This window comes from Benincasa hispida, chromosome 10, assembly GCF_009727055.1.
Source record: "Benincasa hispida cultivar B227 chromosome 10, ASM972705v1, whole genome shotgun sequence".
Classification (NCBI taxonomy): Eukaryota; Viridiplantae; Streptophyta; class Magnoliopsida; order Cucurbitales; family Cucurbitaceae; genus Benincasa; species Benincasa hispida.
Genome location: NC_052358.1, coordinates 3185255 through 3205676, shown reverse-complemented (window position 1 = coordinate 3205676; position 20422 = coordinate 3185255).

Sequence of the window (20422 nt, the reverse complement as noted above, 5' to 3'; positions counted from 1 at the left end):
AAATGGGCCGCATCCAATAGTGTTACGAGGATGAGATACCCAATTTCATCCATATATTTATAGATCATTTAGGCTATATACTATTAACTTGATCCTATTTATGTCACCACATAAAGTTAAAGTATTCATATTATAACCATGGATATGTTTATTAGATTTTCGTAATAGAATGCAATATCAACAATTTTATTGAATAAAATACTCAATAATATTTTATTGATAAATAGAATGTTTAAAACAAAATTTACGAACTGCAAGTTCTAGGACATTTCCAACATTATTATGGTGTGATGATTGAATGAGAATGTCTCAATTCAATGAAGAGACAACTGATTACCCTTCGATGACTCTTGTCCTAAATCACTGAAGTGTCATTGTAAAATTAGATATTAAATGGGGTTCATTTAGATTTTGCTAAAACTGATTCAATTTTTTTAAGAGTTGTGCTAAAATCTAATGTAGATAAATGTATTTATTTTTTCAGCAAATATGTCAAATAGCGTTTTTCCGATAGTTGTCTTTTTTAGTTTGACTGATTTCAATTACACGACGTGGAAAGAATCCATTAAAACGTTTTTCGTGATAAACGAGCTTGAAATTGTCATGATTGAGGATTGTCCTCAAGTCCCAACCCCTGATGTACCATGAAATGTTTGTGATGCATATGAGGTGTGGACGAAGGCTAATTCTAGTGCCTGAGTTCACATTTTGGCAAACATACCTGATGCGTTGGCCAAAATCCCACTACTCTCCAAAAAAAAGGAAGAACTTCAAAAAAAAATCTGATTTATTTGTTTTGGAGACGTGCTTAGCAGAGAATGATAATTCTGCCTAGATAGTTGATTTAGGAGCTACTAACCACATATGTTCTTCCCATCAAGGATTTAATTCCTAGAAACAGTTAGAAACTAGAGAGATCACTTTTAGAGTCAGTACTGGTGAGGCCGTTTTGAGCTGTTGCTGTAAGTAGGCTTAGGTTATTTTTGGACAAGAAACGATATATGTTATTAGATAACGTATATATAGTTCCTCATATCAAGAGGAACATAATTTCATTTTCCTTTCTAATTGAACAAAAATATTCTATATCCTTCTGTAAGAATAAAATCTTATTTTGAAGAATAGAATGAAGTTAGGTTTTGGTTCAATGGAAAATAACTTATATGTACTAAGATCGTTAGTCATAAAAGTCGTAATCAATATTGAAATGTTCAAAACAGCAACAATTGTAAAGAGACCAAGAATTTCTCTAAGAAAATTCCCATCTTTGGCATCCGAGGTTAGGTCACATCAATCTCAATAGGATTGAGAGGTTGGTGAAAAGTGAACTTCTAAATAGTTTAGAAGAAAACTCTTTACCAGTATGTCAGTCATGCCTTGAAGGCAAAGTGATTAAACGACCTTTTACTAAAAATGTTATAGAGCCAAAGAAACCTTGGAGCTTATACATTCAGACTTCTGTGGTCTGATGAATGTAAGTGCACGAGAAGGGTATGAATATTTCATCTCTTTCATAGATGATATTCTAGATTTGAGTATCTATACCTAATGTAACATAAGTATGAAGCTCTTGAAAAGTTCAAGGAGTACAAGACTGAAGTTGAAAACTTTTTAGGTAAAAAGATAAAAATGCTACGATCTAATCATAGTGGAGATTATATGGACTTAAGATTCCAAAATTATATGATAGAACATGGAATTACGTCCCAACTATCAGCCCCTGGTACACTTTGACAAAATGGTATATCAGAAAGGAGAAACAGAATCTTGTTAGACATGGTTCGATCTGTGATGAGTTATGCTCATCTTTCTGACTCGTTTTGGGGATATGCAGTAGAGACTACAGTTTATATTTTGAACAACGTTCCCTCAAAGAGTATTTTTGAAACATCTTTTGAGTTATGGAGAGGTCGTAAAGGTATTTTATGCCATTTCAGAATTTGGGGATGTCCTGCCCATGTGTTAATGATAAACCCCAAAAAGTTGGAACCTCGTTCAAAAGCGTGTCTATTTGTAGGCTACCCCAAGGAAACGAAAGGTGGATACTTCTATGATCAAGTGGGAATAAAGTGTTTGTATCGACAAACGCTACCTTCTTGGAAGAAGACCACATGAGGGAAGTGAAATTTCTAAAGAATCTACTGAGACTTCAACGAGAGTTGTTGAAGGGGCTGATACATCAACAAGAGTTGCTGATCTCGGTTCATCTAGTCATCCATCTCAAGAGTTGAGATTTCCTCGACGTAGTGGGAGGGTTATGAACCCATCTATACGCTACATGGGTATAACAAAAGCTCAAAACATCATAACTGATGATGGAGTTGAGGATACATTGTTTTATAAACAAGCAATGGAAGATATTGACAAGGATGAATGGATTAAAGCCATGAATTAATAAATGAAGTCCATATACTTCAATTCTGTCTGGGAGCTTGTAGATCAACTTGATGGGTAAAACCTATAGGTTGTAAAACGATCTACAAGAGGAAAAGAGATATAGATGGAAATGTACAAACCTTTAAAGCTAGACTTGTGGCAAAGGGTTATACCTAGGTTGAGGGAATGGACTATGAAGAAACTTTCTCACCTATTATCATGTTAAAGTCTATCAGGATTCTCTTGTCCATAGCCATATATTATGACTATGAAATATAGAAAATGGACATCAAGACTGCCTTTTTGAATGGTAATCTTGAAGAGACCATCTACATGAATCAACTAGAAGGATTCATTGAACAAGATCAAGAGTAAAAGGTTTGCAAGCTTAATCGGTCTATTTATAGACTGAAACAAGCATCTCGATCTTGGAATATAAGATTTGATATAGCGATCAAATCTTATGGCTTTGATCAGAATGTTGATGAGCCTTGTGTTTACAAGAAAATCATCAACAACTCAGTACTTTTTCTCATATTGTATGTGGATGGTATCCTACTCATTGGGAATGATGTAGGTTTTTTGACTTATGTAAATAAATGGCTAGCCACCCAATTCCAAGATTTGGCAGAGGCGTAGTTTGTTCTAGGAATCCAGTTTATCAGGGATCGTAAGAACAAAAGGTTGACCTTGTCTCAGGCATCGTATATTGACAAGATACTTGTCAGATATTCAATGCACAATTCTAAGAAGGATTCATAACCTTTCAGGCATAGAATTTTATTGTCTAAGGAATAGTATCCTAAGATTCCTTAAGAGGTAAAGAGAATAAGACGAATTCCTATGCATCGATTGTTGGCGGCCTTATGTATGCAATGTCATGTACTAGACTTGGCATTTGCTATGCAGTAGGGATTGTCAATCGATATCAGTCCAATCCAAGATTAGATCACTGGACGACGGTCAAAACGATCCTCAAGTATCTTTGGAGAAAGAGGAATTATATGCTCGTTTATGGAGATAAGGATTTGATCCTTATAGGATACACAGACTTTGACTTTCAGACTGATTGAGATTCTTGGAAATTCACATCAGGGTCAGTGTTTACTCTGAATGGAAGAGCTATAGTATAGCGACGCATCAAGCAAGGATGCATTGTAGACTCCACTATGAAAACCAAATACGTAGTTGCTTGTGAAGCTGCTAAAGAGACTATATGGCTTAAGAAGTTCCTTACTGATTTGGAAGTTATTCCAAATATGTCTTTGACCATCACACTTTATTGTGATAACAGTGGGGCTATGGAAAATTCTAAGGAATCTAGGAGTCACCGAAGAGGCAAGCACATGTATCGAGGTGACGTGATTGTCATGAAGATTTCTTCGGAGCACAACGTTATTGATCCATTTACAAAGGCTGTCACGACTAAAGTGTTTGAGGGTCATCTAGAAAGTCTGAGTCTACGGGATATGCGACCTATTGTCTAGGGCAAGTGGGAGATGTTATTGGGGTATAGTGTATGCACTAGCTTATTGTGATTTTGTACTTTATTTGTATTGTACATTAGGCCCAATAAGCTTTAGGACAAGTGGGAGATTGTTGAGATATGTGTCCTAAATCTCTTGTAATCTCATAGTTTGTAAACTTTGTATAAACATAATGTTGTTAATAAAATAAGTGTTATTTTATGAAAATAAATTTTATTTTATAAGCATATACTCAATCCAACAAATTAAGATCCTAGGTTATTTTATGTAATTTAAACAAGTATGTAGAGACATACAAGTAGATCTTGTTTAAATAATAACCTAAACGGTCTGCAGTAGATGGATAAGGCTGGGTACCTTATCCTAGTGACAATTCAGATACAATCCATTTTGTAGGTGTTACAAGTATTGTAAATTGCTACAAATGATCTGATCCTGATCATTCATGTGGAGACATGTGAGTGGGGGCATTCTATACAAAGAGTTTATATAAGATCGGACCACAAAATGATTAGTCTCTTTATATAATGTTGTTAATAATAGAGACTTACATTTCATGAGGATGACTACAGGTGACATGACCTGAATACTGAGTGAGTTGTGAACTCCTGCTTATGAAGGCGGTTCTTTGATTTGTATGGGTGAGAGTGGCCAGATCGCCAATTTAATATGCCTTCCTTTTTAGGAATTTGTCTGATTGGATAGCTGGGAACACAGCTACACAAGACGGAATTCACTCATTCCCTGATGTCGGGAACATAGTGGCTACACCCTCTCCTGGCCCGAGAGGGACTTGGTCATAGTTGGACTATGACTCATTGTTCATTAGAGAAATCAATGGGACTTAAGGAGTTAGATGTAACTACAAGGGCAAAACGATAATTTTGGCCTAGCTGTACTTTTGAACAATTTGTTAAGGGTCATTGCACTGTTGATTGGTTATATCCAATGGACACAGAAATATATTTGTAGTGCGAAGAGTGCAACTGTTAGTCTTTAGTGGAATGACTGACAGTTAATGGATGTTGGGTAATTTAATTAAGAAGTTTAACTAATTATTGAACTACTATTGGATCTTCAATCTACAGGTCCATTAGGTCCCCTCTGTAGCTCAACAAGAATTTAATTGAGAATTAATTTTAGATTAGTTTTAAGTGTTCAAATTAATTGAGTGAATTAATTATATATGATATAATTAATTAAATTAATTATATATGTGATATAATTAGTATAATGTATTTGATACATTATAATATAAGGTAATATGAGAGGAATTTGAATATGATTCAAATACTAATTATATGAATGAGATTCATGTAATTAAATTTAATATAAATATGATTTATATTAAATACCATAAATAAGTTGAGAAGAATTAAATATTTAATATGATTCAAATATCAATTATATGGATGAGATTCATATAAATGAATTTAATATTATAAATGTGATTTATATTAAATACCATGTATTATTGGGAGAAAAAACTATATGTTATGTTGTATTTTATGTAATATAAAACTATATGCTATATGTTATATTTGATATAACGTATAGTGTATATATATTTTATTATTATTATTAATTTAATTTATTTAAATTAATTTTACTTAAAGGGAGTTGACTCCCTCCCCAATCTCTCAGTCTTCAACATGGGTTGTGGAAGAATGAATGGTTCTTATTCATCTTTTTTCACAAATCTCTTAGTTTGAGTTGGTTCTCTCTGAAAAAAGTTTACAGAGAAGAAAAATCATCTTCTCATCTTTTTCTTCTTCATTCTTCTAAACCTAAAGGCAGAGCCCACATCTCTTGCCTATTTTCAAACCCTAAAAAGAATACATGAAGTTCCAATTTGGTGGTATCCTAATTGGTTTCCAGATTGTGATCTTAATAGAGGGAGTTCTTGAAGAAATTCGTTCTTCAAAGGTATTTTATTCTTCACTTTTTCTTTAGAAAAACATGCTGTAAGTTTAAATTAAATGCATAATCCTTCTCTTTTAAGTCGTAATTCTTGTAAATTCTGTGAAAAACGAAAAGTTGGACTGATCCCGCATTTCGCTACGTAAATCTTCAATGGTTTTTTCTTAAATAAAGACAAGCAAAACACGACCACCGGTCTTCTCTATTATCCTCTAGGGAACAAGGAAGCTTGTGGGAGCTTTTGGTTTTTGGTGTAGGAGAAAGCAAAAATTATAGAGAACCCCTCTATGTATTTTCTTTTTAAGAGAGGAAGAAAGATTTCTATTCAATTTGTTAGTGTTTTAAAATAATACGGGAAGTTAATTCCCCTTACCCCACTAACCACTCCTCTGTAATGCAAGGAAGTTTAAGCAATTATAACTTAAAATTAAATAAACATTATTTTATTTAAAATAAAATAAATAAATAAATAATCAAATTAACATTTATTTATTTTTAAATTAAACATCAAATTTTTAATTAATTCAATATTTGAATCGTTTTCAAATATACTTATCTCTTTCATAATCTATAGTTTTAATATGAATCTCATTCACATTAAGTTTTCTGTATATGTTTAATATGAACCAATTCATATTATTTAATATTTGAATGTCACATATTATCATATCATATTATATAGTTGTAAATTTCAATCTAATTTAAATAAACTATATATTATAACGTATCTGTACACATAATTTGAATATTTAAAATGTATCATATATAATAAATTCCCCTTAAAACAATAATTTGAATACTAAATGTGCAACACTCAAACCTTTGTTTAATCTGATTATGAACCTACAGTTATAAACTCCAATGATACGGAATTAATTAATTAAACTCTTTAATTAAATTAATTAGCATTCATTAACTATAGGGCACTCCACTACAGGCCCATAGTCGCACTCTTATGAACTGTAGAATATTTATGCATCCTTTGATTTTTAATCATTTCCTGTAAGTCAATCCTTCACAGGTTGTTCGTAACTATAGTTGGGTCAAATTACCGTTTTACCCCTGTAATTACTTCTGGCTTCTTAAGTACCACTTATCCTCTAATGAACAATCTGTTTATGGTCCAACCATAAATAAAATCCCTCTCGGATAAGTGAGAGGGTGTGGTCTCATTGTTAAGTCTCAAAGTCAGCACTTAAGAGAACAACGTATCTACTTACCCTAAATGAGGGAAGGAGTGAATTCCATTTTGTGACGATATGTTCCCAACTCTCTAGTTGGTATTGTCTCCTAAATGGTAGGCTTATTGAGTTGGCAACTAGGGTTACTCTCGCTCATACAAATCAAAGGATGACCCTCATGATCAAGAGTTCATAACTCACTCAAAATTCAAATTGAGTTATATGGTAATCACTTGAAATATTAATCTCTTCATTTAACGGTTTTATAATGAGAGATTATATATTCCACGGCCCAGTCTTATACAATCTCATTGTATATTGTATAGGATACCCTTACTTGCATGTCTCCACATGAACGATTTGAATCAAATCATTTGTAACAATTACAAAGTGGGTCATATCCATAGTGTTACTAGGATAAGGTACCTAACCTTATCCATATACTACAGACCTTTTAGGTTATGAGTGTTTATTGGATTTGAGTTATACGATTAAATAAATAATGATTATTTATTTAAAATAAAATAACATTTTATTCATATAGAAAATTGTTAACAAATTTATAGATTACAAGTTTAGGACATAAATTCCAACAAAGAAAGCCTGACCATCAAGAAAACTAGTTTTGTTGACGGCCAAAAAAGTCATCAAAAACCTTTTCTTGATGTTTTTGACCATCAAGAAAAGGGTACTTTACCTTTTTTTTCATCAACTATATGAAAAAACCGTCAAGAAAAGTTCTTTTGTTGATATTTTTTGAACATCAAAGTACGAAAATATTGACATTTTTTGTCCATCAACTATTTTTTAAAAACGTTAAGAAAATCCTTTTTATTGACATTTTTTGCAATTCAAGAAAAATATTTTATTGTCTGTCAACATATGTTTGCATTGATTGTTTTTTAATGTCAATTGTCTACTTTTGTTGACATTTTTTACCCGTCAACTATATCAGATTGAAAAAAACTAAAAAAAATATGGTCATCTTATTAAAACAAGTAACATATTTAATAAATTTACTATCAAGTCAAAAGAATACAACAGTAATCAATCCATGAACATTATATCACCAACGATTGAACCAAATAATTTTCATTAATCAACCACTAAAATAACGTTTCTACAAACAATTAGTATCTAAAAATTGAAACATATAAGACCTAATTAACCCTACCAAAAGTGAGATTGTATCACATATCCTAAACCCAACAAAATTAACTATTGATGCATCATTATAACAAATATGCATCATATGTAATGTCCTATAGGGTCACAATATTCAACCCTACGTATCTAATTCCAATTAACTATTTAGTGTTTGTCTCATCAACTGCAAACGAAGTAAATGTAATTTATTAAAAAGATTGTACTTACTGTAAAAATTATAGTTAAAGAAGATAGTGTAAGAAAATGAATACCATATCTATAATTATTGTGCTCGTATGAGTTACTATGTCGTACATGAATTTCATAGTATAGTACCCACACTCTGTACTACCTCGCTATTGAGCATACTATATGTACAAATATATCCAACCCATGTTATAAGAAAAAAAAATATTTTAATTGAACGTATCTTATCATTAAATCAAAATTGAAATACTCACCTTAACAGGGACCCAAGTAGCAGGTCGAGCTCTCATATTTATTTTAGCATAAAACAATCTTATGACCCTAGAAAAACACATAAGATATCACAATGTTTACATAATTAAACTTCAACCGTCAATTTTACAAGATCGAAATAGATTACATATCAAGTACATATACAATTAACTTTTCAATTTTCCTAATATAAGAATACATCTAAGTGATTATCGTAACTCTAACTGCAGTATAGTCATTCCACTCCCCAAAAGTTATCAATATATAACCCATACCAAAACATATAAAAGCATATATAATTAAACTTCAATGGCAGATATTACATGATCAAAATATACTACATATAGCACGTACAATTAACGTTTTCTAAGAAAGCAAATCATTTAAGCGACTACTATGTGTAATCATGGCCCTAGCCTCTCAACCCCATTTTTTAGTAAGTTTCTTTTTGTTTTTTGAAATTTGAAGAGTTTTTTTTTTTTTAAAAAAAAAAAGATAGAAAGAACCTTCTATTTTCATTTTTCTACATACATATCGTTAATATCATATAACTTTTTATCATTTTGTGAAATTAATTATAATGGAAAATTGCATCATAGAATATGTAGATTGAGATATGATTCTACTGGTAAATCCGAGCAGAAAAAGAGCATTGGAGTTTTCATCCAAATGAAAACATTGAAATTCAACTATAATATATCCTATTTTCATATTACTTATCCTAAAACCATATTCATTAATGAAAACAAAACATCAAACCTAGACAAATTCTGCCACATTCATGTTACATTTCTAAACAAAGTGAAAATAATAAATAAGAATTTAATATTTAAAGGACCGAAGTTGAGGTGTGCAATTCCTTTTCTTATATTATATTCATAATTACATGCGAACATCAAAGGTCCTCATTCATCATTTTGGTGCAATTTAATATTGTTACATTCATATTAGTTTTAATTTAATTTATTTTGAAGATGAGAATGTTGATCTTTATTCACGGCCAAGAAAATAGTTAATAATATATTTTTTTAGATAAAATACCATTTCAGCTTTGGCATTTGGTATTTTGACCTATTCAATTTTAATCAAGTTCTTAATTTAGATTCTAAAAGCACTGAACAAAAATATAAATAATTTGGTTGATTTCTTCACCAGAAAACTAATGCCTAAACCCAAAACTAAAGAAGATAAAAGTTAGTAAATATCTCAGATTTAGAAGCTCCTTTATACCGCTTACCAAAGAAAAACAGTGGCAGGTCATGGATGAGGGAGCTATCAATAGTGGCATCAACCAACGAAGCTATATTAAGCGGCAGCAACCGATGGAGCTTGAGAGGCATCAACCGACGGCAGTAGAGGCTGAAGACGGCGACGACAGCGAGGGTTCCAACAGCGTTATTGGAGAGAAGTTAGGGCTTGAGGAAGAAGGAACCACATTCACGGCAGCGAGGGTTAATCGTGTGGAAGAAATCGCACTAGGGCTTAATCTGAGAGGGAGTTGTCTGATTGAGGTGTCTGATTGAGTTGTCGGAGGAGGAATTTCCAATTGAAATTGGAAAAGGAAACTAATGGCCCCAAATGATATCGTTTTGGGCCTCAGCACAAAAAAAGGTCGTTTAGTATAAGTGTAAAACGATGCCGTTTTGAGTTCAAGACCAAAGCGACATCGTTTTGGGTAGTCAACGAGTAACCTTTTCTTGACAGGCAATGCCCATCAAGAAATCCTTAACAAAACAACGTTGTTTTGTTTGAGCTCAAAACGATGTCGTTTTTCATCCTTTCCTGATGGTCATCATGAGTCAATGTAAAACCTTTTCTTGGCGGACACATTTTCTCGTGCCCAAATTCTAATTTAAACGCGATTTAAAAATTAGATTGTGTGGGTAGACTCGTTGATGGACATTGCCTCTCAAGATATTATCTTTCTTGATGGCTATTGCCTGGAGGAGTATATCAGCAAGCAGCAGAAGCAACAAGAATCAATAAGCATTCTAATTCATTAATTTTGGCTGTAAATAAAGCATACTCATACAATAATAAGAGAGTTTCATGTCATACCTTTGTAGAACCTCTTGAAACTCAAATTTACCTGCAAATTTTCTCTAATTCTTCTTGTGAACCACCTCAAGATCTTCCCTACTATTCTCTTGAAGTATTAGATTAAGTTGTGAGACTCAAAATAAGTCTGAATGAAGAAAATTTGGAGAAGAAGATCACTGATGCAACTTGAAGAACACTTCTTCAAGGTCACCAGCTATTGCATGCCCAATTTTCACTTCCATCTTCTTTATTTATTGCAAGACATTCATACAAAGAAGAAGGCAGCATGAAGTGCAGCTCATGCTTGGAAAATTGAAGCTAGAACCAAGTGGATGTTTTGTGAGCAACTTGAATGATAGTGGAGAAATCCAACATTTCCAAAGTTTGTGTTTTTCAATTTTCTAATTTCAAATTGATTCCAAAATCAATTTAATTTAAAAAATTAAAACTTTATTAATTTTATAAAAATTAATTTCACAAATTAATTTTTTAAATAAAATAAATAAATAAATAATTTAATTAATTCTAATTAATTAATTTTACACAAATTCCACCTTCATGAATTTAATATTTAAATCATATTTAAATATTAATTAGTTTTCCAATTCCGTTTAGTTCCAAAATTAAACGCGTACTTATATCTCATATAACTACTATTTCTTTTAATTCTAATTTGAACGTTTCAAATTAACTTATCACGCTCTCTAAAGCTAATCCATTTACGAGCTAGTAGGGGGACCTCGTGGACCTATAGATCATGGGCTCCAACAATCCGAGATTAATTGGCTAAACTCTTTACACCGAATTAACCCTCATTCGTTAACTAATGGGTCACTCCATTAAAGCCCATAGTTACACCCCCTCACTGTAGATATATTATGTCCACATGATTTAACCATAATTAGTAAGTTGACCCTTCATAGGTTGTTCGTAATAATAGTTGGGTCAAACGTTTGTTTTACCCTCGAGATTATGTCTTGTTCCTTAAGTTCCTACTGATTCTCTAATGAACAATTGGTTTGTGATCTAGTTACTAAACTAGATTCCTCTAAGCTCAGTGAGAGAGTACGACCCCTTGTTCAAGACCTGGATCTAGTACTTGATAACTTGTAAAAATACAAGTTATTGTTTCTCAAAAGTTGGAACAATTAGTGGAACAATTAGTGTTTTTAATGATAAAATCTCATCATTCTTAGAGAAAACACATGGAATTATTTGAACACTACCAAACTCGTACAAAAGAATGTTTATTGCAGAAAGTTGCATCACTAATGCATAATATGGCAGGGTCTCAACAAAGATTTTGTCGCAGACAACGTCAACGCATGGTCATGTGTCGGAGGGGTTTCAACGCAACAAAGATTGATTGATTCAGGCTGTTTGTGTCAAATCACCACTTGCAAACATGGGCATCTGCAGCTGGCGGCATTTGAAAAGTGTCTGAGTGTCAGACGGCTGATCAGGGTGTGGAATTTAATGCTGTCCCATTATCAAGTTGATGAAGAACATGTCTATAAATAGAAGAAATCTACCAGAAGAAGGGATTAGCTCATTTTGTATAATTCTGAAATTTAGAGACTTAGAGTTGTGCTGCTGTGACAAGAAGAATACAAGAAGGAAGAGATCCACCTCCACTGTCGATCAAGGAGTGGAGAAAGCTTAGCTCGAGGGAGAATTTTCTTCCATTTCTTCTACAAGTTGGTTATACACGAATTTAAATTGAGCCAAAGAGGACACGAGATTGTACTCTGCGGCTTGACTCTTTTCTTTTCATCCCAATTCTAACTCTCTTCATCTCATTTGATTGAGTATTGATCTTATAAAGACAATCTATTTCTTTATGAATTCACATATTTGATCTACTACACTTCGCTACTGATTAATTCTTGCTTTACGTTAGATGCATTTATAACTTCATGCAAAGTCCATTTCTAAATGCTTAAGCCAATTGAATCACTTGGTAAAAGCTACTTTAGCTTGAATTATTCAAGAGGATAAGCAAGCAAGCATTAAGTTAGAAACACTTGGTACATTTAGAGATAGAAGCACTAGTGTTTTATTACATTCTGTGATTAATGTATACATACTAGAGTATGAAATTGAGAAGTGCTAAATAGAAAGTAAGCAGAAATCTAATGCATTTACAGAGATAAACAAGTAAAGTCATTTCCATCCGCATCGCATTCTTGTACGTGTACATTTCACTTAGATCGATACATACCACTTGCACTAAACACCATTTTCACACGACCCCCTATTTTCTACTTGACCTTTTTGTACCTTCTTGCACGCACATAACAAACTTAGTGTAGATAACTCATTCTGCATTTACTTAGGATACTTCTACATTAGCTACAACGCAAGCTCTGTGTTAGCTTTAATTTAAATCCTTGATTTGACCCTAGACTTACCAGGAACCTGAATTGGATTTATACTTGGATCTGATTCAGGAAAACTTGAACACATAAAGAGGAGTGTCACGCATTCCTTCACGCATCACTAACATATCATCAACGCATCATTCACATTTGCACTTTATTTTTCTAATTTCCTCATACAATACACTCCTAAGCTCGCATCACGAATTGAATGAACAATACTTAAGAGAACAACATTTCTCCTATCCCTAAATCGGGTAGGTATGAATTCCATCTTGCACCCTATGTCTCCAACTATCTACCTGGTCTTACCCCTGAAATGGATGACTTATTGAGTCGGTGCTATTGAGCCAATCCTCACCTATGAAAATCTAAGGTTAATCTCGAATAAACAAGAGTTCATAGTTAACTCAGGATTAAGATCAAGTTACCTAGGTCATCTAAGTGAAATAGTCAGTCTTATACAGTAAACAACGTTATAAAGTAAGAGTGACTTATTTTTTGGTTCGATCCTATGCAAACTTATTGTGTAGGACGCCCCCACACCTCATGTCAATATATGAACAAATAAGGATCACTTCGTTTGTAGTATATTTACAACAACTTGTAACAGCTACAGAGTAGGCCGTATCCAATAGTTTTACCAGAATAAGATACCCAACCTTAATCATGTACTATAGACCGTTTTGGCTGTTTACTCGAACTTGATCCATCTCTATGTCTTTACATAAAGTTCAAGTACTATTCATATAATAGCCATAGATCGTAGTTTATTGGATGTAGACTTTTATGTATGCAATTTATAGAATCAATAATAAGTTTATTGACTATAGAATATGTTTATCCTTTTACAAATTGCGAGTTTTAGGACATAAGACTCAATATTGCTCATCAAGAAACACATTTTCTTGACGGTTTTTGCCCATCAAGGAGTCCAAAAATCAAGAATTCAACATTTCGATGGAACTTACGTAATTTTGTGTCAAGAAAGGTATTTTCCTTGACGTGTATGCACGTCAAATTAAACATAAATATTTATTGTGTCAAGAAAGATATTTTTCTTGATAGTTTGTTGTCATGTCCATCAAGAAAACAAAAATTTCGTGCACAAGAAAGATCAAACTTTTAGTAGTGATTTAATTAAGAATGTCTCAATTCTATGAAGGAATAACCGTACACCCCGAAGTGGCATTTATTCTAACTCATTGAAGTATCATTGCAAAATTAAATGATGTTAGTGTTCATTAATTTTTTTTCGTTTTTTTTCTTTTTTGGCTAAATCTGATTGGATTAAATGAGTTTTTGCAAAGATATCTAATGTAAGTAATTTTTTTTGTTTCAACATTTTTAATAATAACTAGCGCTATTATTGAAGGATCTCATACTGAGAGTTCCATGAGTATGTTCAGATCGCTTCGATTTCACAATGACCGAAACACAAAAGATATACATTCAACACTAACACTTATGCATATAAACCTAATTATCAGTATGCTCAGAACGCAATGAATAACAGAGAAAGGGTTCATATCAGTTGAAGACTCTCTTCGTCCTTTTGAACACAATGCAGCCGAAACCTTCCAACAGATCTATCAACACCCGGCGGGCATGTTGACTGCAACAACACGATCAGTACGAACATGAACACTGCAGCGGGGACAACACCACCACTAGTGAAACCCGGGTATCGTCGGAGTGAAAACCCAAAGAGTGGGTTTTGGTGAGTTTGGTAGAGGACGGAGGATAACGATTCATGTAGATGATAAGCAAGTGGGAGATAATACAATGTTATCATATAGCGGAAGTGCTTATCGTATAGAAGAGTTACACGATCGTGTATGAAAAGCTGAATGATCGTTTAGGAAAAACGTATATAATTGTTTAGAGAAATCGTGAGGTAGACGATCGTTTAGATGGAAGAGCTTCTATCGTATAGGCTCTCATGATTGTTTCACAAATTCTTTTGGGCAGATGAAAATTATGAATGCACGATACGAAAAATGAAAACTCTTTTCATTTTTAACCCGCTGGTTACCATAACCAACTCTGCCAACTACCCACGTCCGAACGTGGAAGAATTGGTTAATTATCATATAATTAATCAATTAATTAATTAATTAATATAATCATATTATATTTATATCCTATAGTTTGATATCACATATCTACTATAGTATTTTCTCCTATACTTGATATAAATCATGAGTACGATGACCTTTCACAGATGCTCGTAAGTACACTTGGACCAATTTACCGTTTTGCCCCTGTAGTTACATCTCACTCCTTAAGTACCACTGATTCCTTTAATGAACAATACAACATACTCCAACTATGTGTGAACACCTCTCGGGCCAGGAGAAGGTGTGTGGCGCCACATCGTTCAATCTCAAGATTTTAGCCCTTAAGGGAGCCATCTATCTACTTACCCCTACCTCAGAGAAGGAGTGAATTCCATCTTGTGTAGCTGAGTTCCCAGCTCCCAAATAAGACGAATCTCCAAAATGGTAGGTTTGAATCGGCGACCTGGCCACTCGCACCCATACAAATCAAAGGACTGCTCTCAATGGCAGGAGTTCCTAACTCACTCAGGATTGAGGTCATGTTACCTATGGTCTTCCTAGTGAAGTAAAGTCTCTGTCATGAACGATGTTATATAACGAGACTTTAACACTTCGTGATCAGGTCTTATACAAACTCTTTGTATAGGATGCCCTTGCTCGCATGTCTCCAACACGAATGATTAGGATCAGACCATCTGTGACAAGTCACAACACTTGTGACCATTCCACAAAGCGGGCCGCGTCCGTAACATTACCAGGATAAGGTTTCCCCTCTTTATCCATTTACTACAGACCATTTTAGTTATCACTCAAGACATGATCCACTTGTATGTCACCACATACATGCTTGAGTCACATACAAATAACTAGAGATTTTATGTTTATTGGTTTGTGGTAAAGCAAATAAAACAATTAACTGAGCAAAATACAAGATGTGAAGTAAATCTCATATATTAACAACATAAGTGTTCGTACATACTGTTTACAAACTACAGAACATGAGACTTTAAGGCATCAACCCCAAAAATTATTACTTTTCTTAGTGTCGACAAACTAACTGGCAAAAACTACACTAGTTAAAAAAAAAGGATAAACATTATCTTTGTAATCGACGACCTCAAATTTGTTCTAATAGGGGAATGTCTCCTAGCCCTTAGACTCAATGGATCATGAAATGTTCATGATGTCTATAACAGGTGGATAAAGGCCAATGATAAAACCCGAGTCTACATTTGTAAACCTCGAACTCTAAGTTTCCTATATAAGCATGTTTAGCCAAAGGAATGTTATATTAATTATTTGATAAGTGGAGATCCATGGTTACTTACAAGAGTTATGAAGGAAGGAAGGAAAAACAAATTAATTGAAGGAGCTCACTAATTGAAATTGGCCGAAAACACTAAGTGCAAGATGAGGTGGCGGCTTGACCATTGAACACGGGAGGCGACAGGAAGAATAAATGGAAGTGGAAATTCAGAAGCTCGGTTTTGGAAAATGACATGAGAAAATTAAGTGAGATTGATGCCATTTGAAACTTGGGAGAATCTAGTTTTCGAGGTTGTTTTGTCGGAGAAAGATCTCAGAAGGAGAAGAACAAAAAGTGAAGAATTTGCAGAAGGGGCAGATTCTTGGATTAATCAGGGCCTAGGGTAAAGATTGGAAGCTTCAGGCTAAACTACAAGGAATTTTCATTTGATATTTTAAGGTAAGACAGTTACTCAATTCTAAAGAAGTTTATAGAAGGAAGTTTCTTAAAAAGAGTCCTAGATTTTGAGTTATGAATTTTTAAAGTTAAAATAGGAAATTTGTGTGTAAACAAACAGCTGCTTAGGAAGATTAAGCAGGCAGCTCACCATAGAGAGCAAGAGCGAGAAGTGGGTCTCTCTAAGGATGGAAATCTCGCTGGTTTTGCACTGAATCTCGCTGGAAAGTGCCAAATCTCGCTCATGAGGATGATCTCGCTCATAAGGATGATCTCGCTCATGAGAGTGATCTCACTCATGATGATCATCTCGCTAGTAATGCTGATTTTGTTGATAAAAGTTTCATTAGTAAATGAACTATCTGAGGCATTTTGCTGATAATTCTAAGGAATCTAACCGGGAATTATGTCCTTTCTGGCCAAGAAGAGATAGGAGAGGCATATAAACCGTTAAGAGCCCCCACAAGCTGTGAGTGACTAAAATGAACTTAATGCTTTCAATACTAAGCATAAAAGACCATATAAGTTACAGTGATGTTGACGATGAATTTATACTTCCTCAAGCAACAAATGTTTAATGAATTTCATAACGTTTCTTCTCCAACTTGTATATGTTATAACGCATGCCAAGGTATGTTGCGAATTCATTACAAAAGTTAAGTTCCTATGTTGAAGCATGCGTTCTGGAGGAAGGCTATGATGGAATGAGTCTTTGTGGTGTAAACTATTTTAGTTTGAGAAAGAAAGAGTAAACACTTTAGTAAATAATAAAGATATGATGAATGTAAAATAGTAAAAATGTAGCAATAGTAAATAGTATAGCAAATGAGAGTTCTGAAATGGTGTTGATTGGAGCTAATTGGGGAATACAAAATAATATTTAATGTAGTAAGAGGTAATTATTATAGTTTTAGGATAATCTTTGTCCCAAACACATCTAAGAAAATTCAAACTACGTACTTTTTATCCTTAATATATATAAGATATTAGTTGAATTAGGCTCATTTTATCCATAAAGAAAAGTGTTGACGGTACTTAGAAAACTCCACGTGCACGTAGGTAGTTCTGAATGAGAGGTCGAAGTATAGGTCTCCTAGGCCATATACCAGCAAAGGGAGGCCGAAGTATAGGTCTCTTGGCCAGTAACAGACTTTGGGAGCTAGAGCGATGTATGCTCGTTCTCAACTAGGGAATAATGATGTTTAATGATGGTTAAGAGTAGTTATCAATGTTTATGTTTAGAGGAAGTTGCTTGAGATGCCCATCGGTATATTTACATGTTTATAGTGATGTAATGCATGGTGTAATATGACTCTATAGTCACTCACTGGGCTACTAGCTCATAGATTTTCTATGTTTTCCTTTTCCAGGTAAGGGTCAGATTTTTCAAGGTTGATCCTGCTGCTGCTTGCCACTAAAAGGCTCGACTCGTCAAGAAGAACTTAGGTTGATGGTCTACCTATGTACACATGTTTTGAGAGGGACTAGGGCTTTGTTAGTGATGTTTGGGCCCAACTGTAAATATTTTACCTGTAGATGTTGTGTCATGACTGTTTGCATGTGATTATATAAACTTATGTAGAACCTTATGGAGGCATGTTGTATGCATACATTAATAATGTTTAACAGGTTGGTGTTTAGGTTAGAAGGCTTAGATGGTAAATGCTGGTAGTAGGGCTAGTAACTGCTACCATCACATCTCTTTCCAGATGAAGAGGGTAATCTGAGAAGGGGTGTGACAACATTTTGGTAAGCTTAACTAAAGTCTTGGCCAAAAAACATGAGACCATGATCACTGCATGCGAGATCATGGAGTCATTATGTGAAATGTTCGTACAACTGTCCACACACATCAAGCATGACACTCTCAAGTTCATCTTCAGCACCAGGTTGAACGAGGGATCTTATTTTAGGGAGAATGTTCTTAACAAGATGGTCCACTTTAAGACGGTAGAGATGAACAGAGCTGTCATAGATGAGTCCAATCGAATAAGCTTTATGCTAGAGACTTTTCTGAAGAGTTTCCTATAGTTCCGTAGCAATGCTATAATGAAGAAAATAGAATGCAACCTTACCACCCTTTTTAACGAGTTGCAGATTTACGAGTTCTTAATGAAAGTCAAAGGATAGCATAGGGAGGCAAATGTTGTTAGTTCCTCGAAAAATTTCCAAAGGGATTCTATCTGGGACTAAATCTGCGCCTTCTTCCTCCAAAGAAATGGAAGAAGAAGAAAGGCAGAAAGGGGAATAAAGCTACCCCTATTGTTGCTGCCCAGAAGGGCAAAAAGGCTAAGGTTGCAAAGGGACCCTATTTTTATTGCAATCAGAATGGACACTAAAAAAGAAACTGCCTAAAATATTTCACTGAGAAGAAGAAGGAAAAAGAAGTTAAATATGATTTACTTGTCTTCGAAACTTGTTTAGTGGAAAATGATGATACTGCCTGGATACTTGCTTCAAGAGCCATTAACCACGTTTATTCTTCTTTACAGGAAACTAGTTCTTGGCAGTCACTGGAGGTTGAAGACATGACTCTGCGGGTTGGGACAAAGCATGTCGTCTCGACATGTAGTTGGAACCTTAAAGTTATGTTCATTTCCAAATTTATATTGTTAGACAATGTATATTTTGTTCCTCATTCTAAGTGGAATTTGATTTTTATATCTAGCTTATTGGAACACTCATATAATATATCATTCATTCATGATAAAGCGTTATTTGAAAAATGGTATTGACATCTGTTTAGCAATAAAAGAAAATAACTTATATGTGTTAATGTCGTTAGCATAAAAAATACTCCATAATGTTGAAATGTTCGACATTGCAACAACACAAAATAAAATACTAAAAGTTTCTCCAAAAGAAAATTCCTATCTTTAGCATCTAAGACTGGGTCACATAAATCTCAATAGGATTGAGAGGTAGGTCAAGAGTGGACTTCCAATAGAGTTAAAAGAAAATTATTTACCTACATGTGAATCTTGTCTAGAAAGAAAATTGACAAAACGACTTTTTACTGGAAAAGATTATAGAGCCAAAGAGCCCTTAGAACTTGTACATTCAGACCTTTTTGGTCCTTTGAATGTTAAGGCAAGAGAAGAGTATGAATATTTGGTCATTTTTAAATATGATTATTTTAGATGTAGATATGTTTAGCTAATGCAACATAAGTCTTATACACTTGAAAAGTTCAAGGAGTACAAGGCTGAAGTTGAAAATTTATTAGGTAAAAATATAAAAACACTTTGATCAGATCGAGGTGGAAAGTGGATATAGGACTCTAGAACTATTTGATAGAACATGGGATCACATCTCAACTCTTAGCACTTGGTACGCCTCAACAAAATGGTATATAAGAGAGGAGAAAAAGAACCTTGTTAGACATGGTTTAGTTGATGATGAGTTATGCTTCTTTACCTAACTCGTTCTGGGGTTATGCAGTGGATATTGCAACTTATCTTTTGAACCAAGTTCCATAAAGAAGTGTTTATGAAACACCTTTTGAATTATGAAGAGGTCCTAAAAGTATTTATGACATATTAAGATTTGGTGTATCTATCTCATGTGTTAGTGGCCAACCCAAAGAAATTGGAAACATGTTTAAAGTTATGCCTCTTTGTAGGCTATTCCAAAGAATCGTGTGGTGATCTCTTTTATGATCCAAAAGAGAATA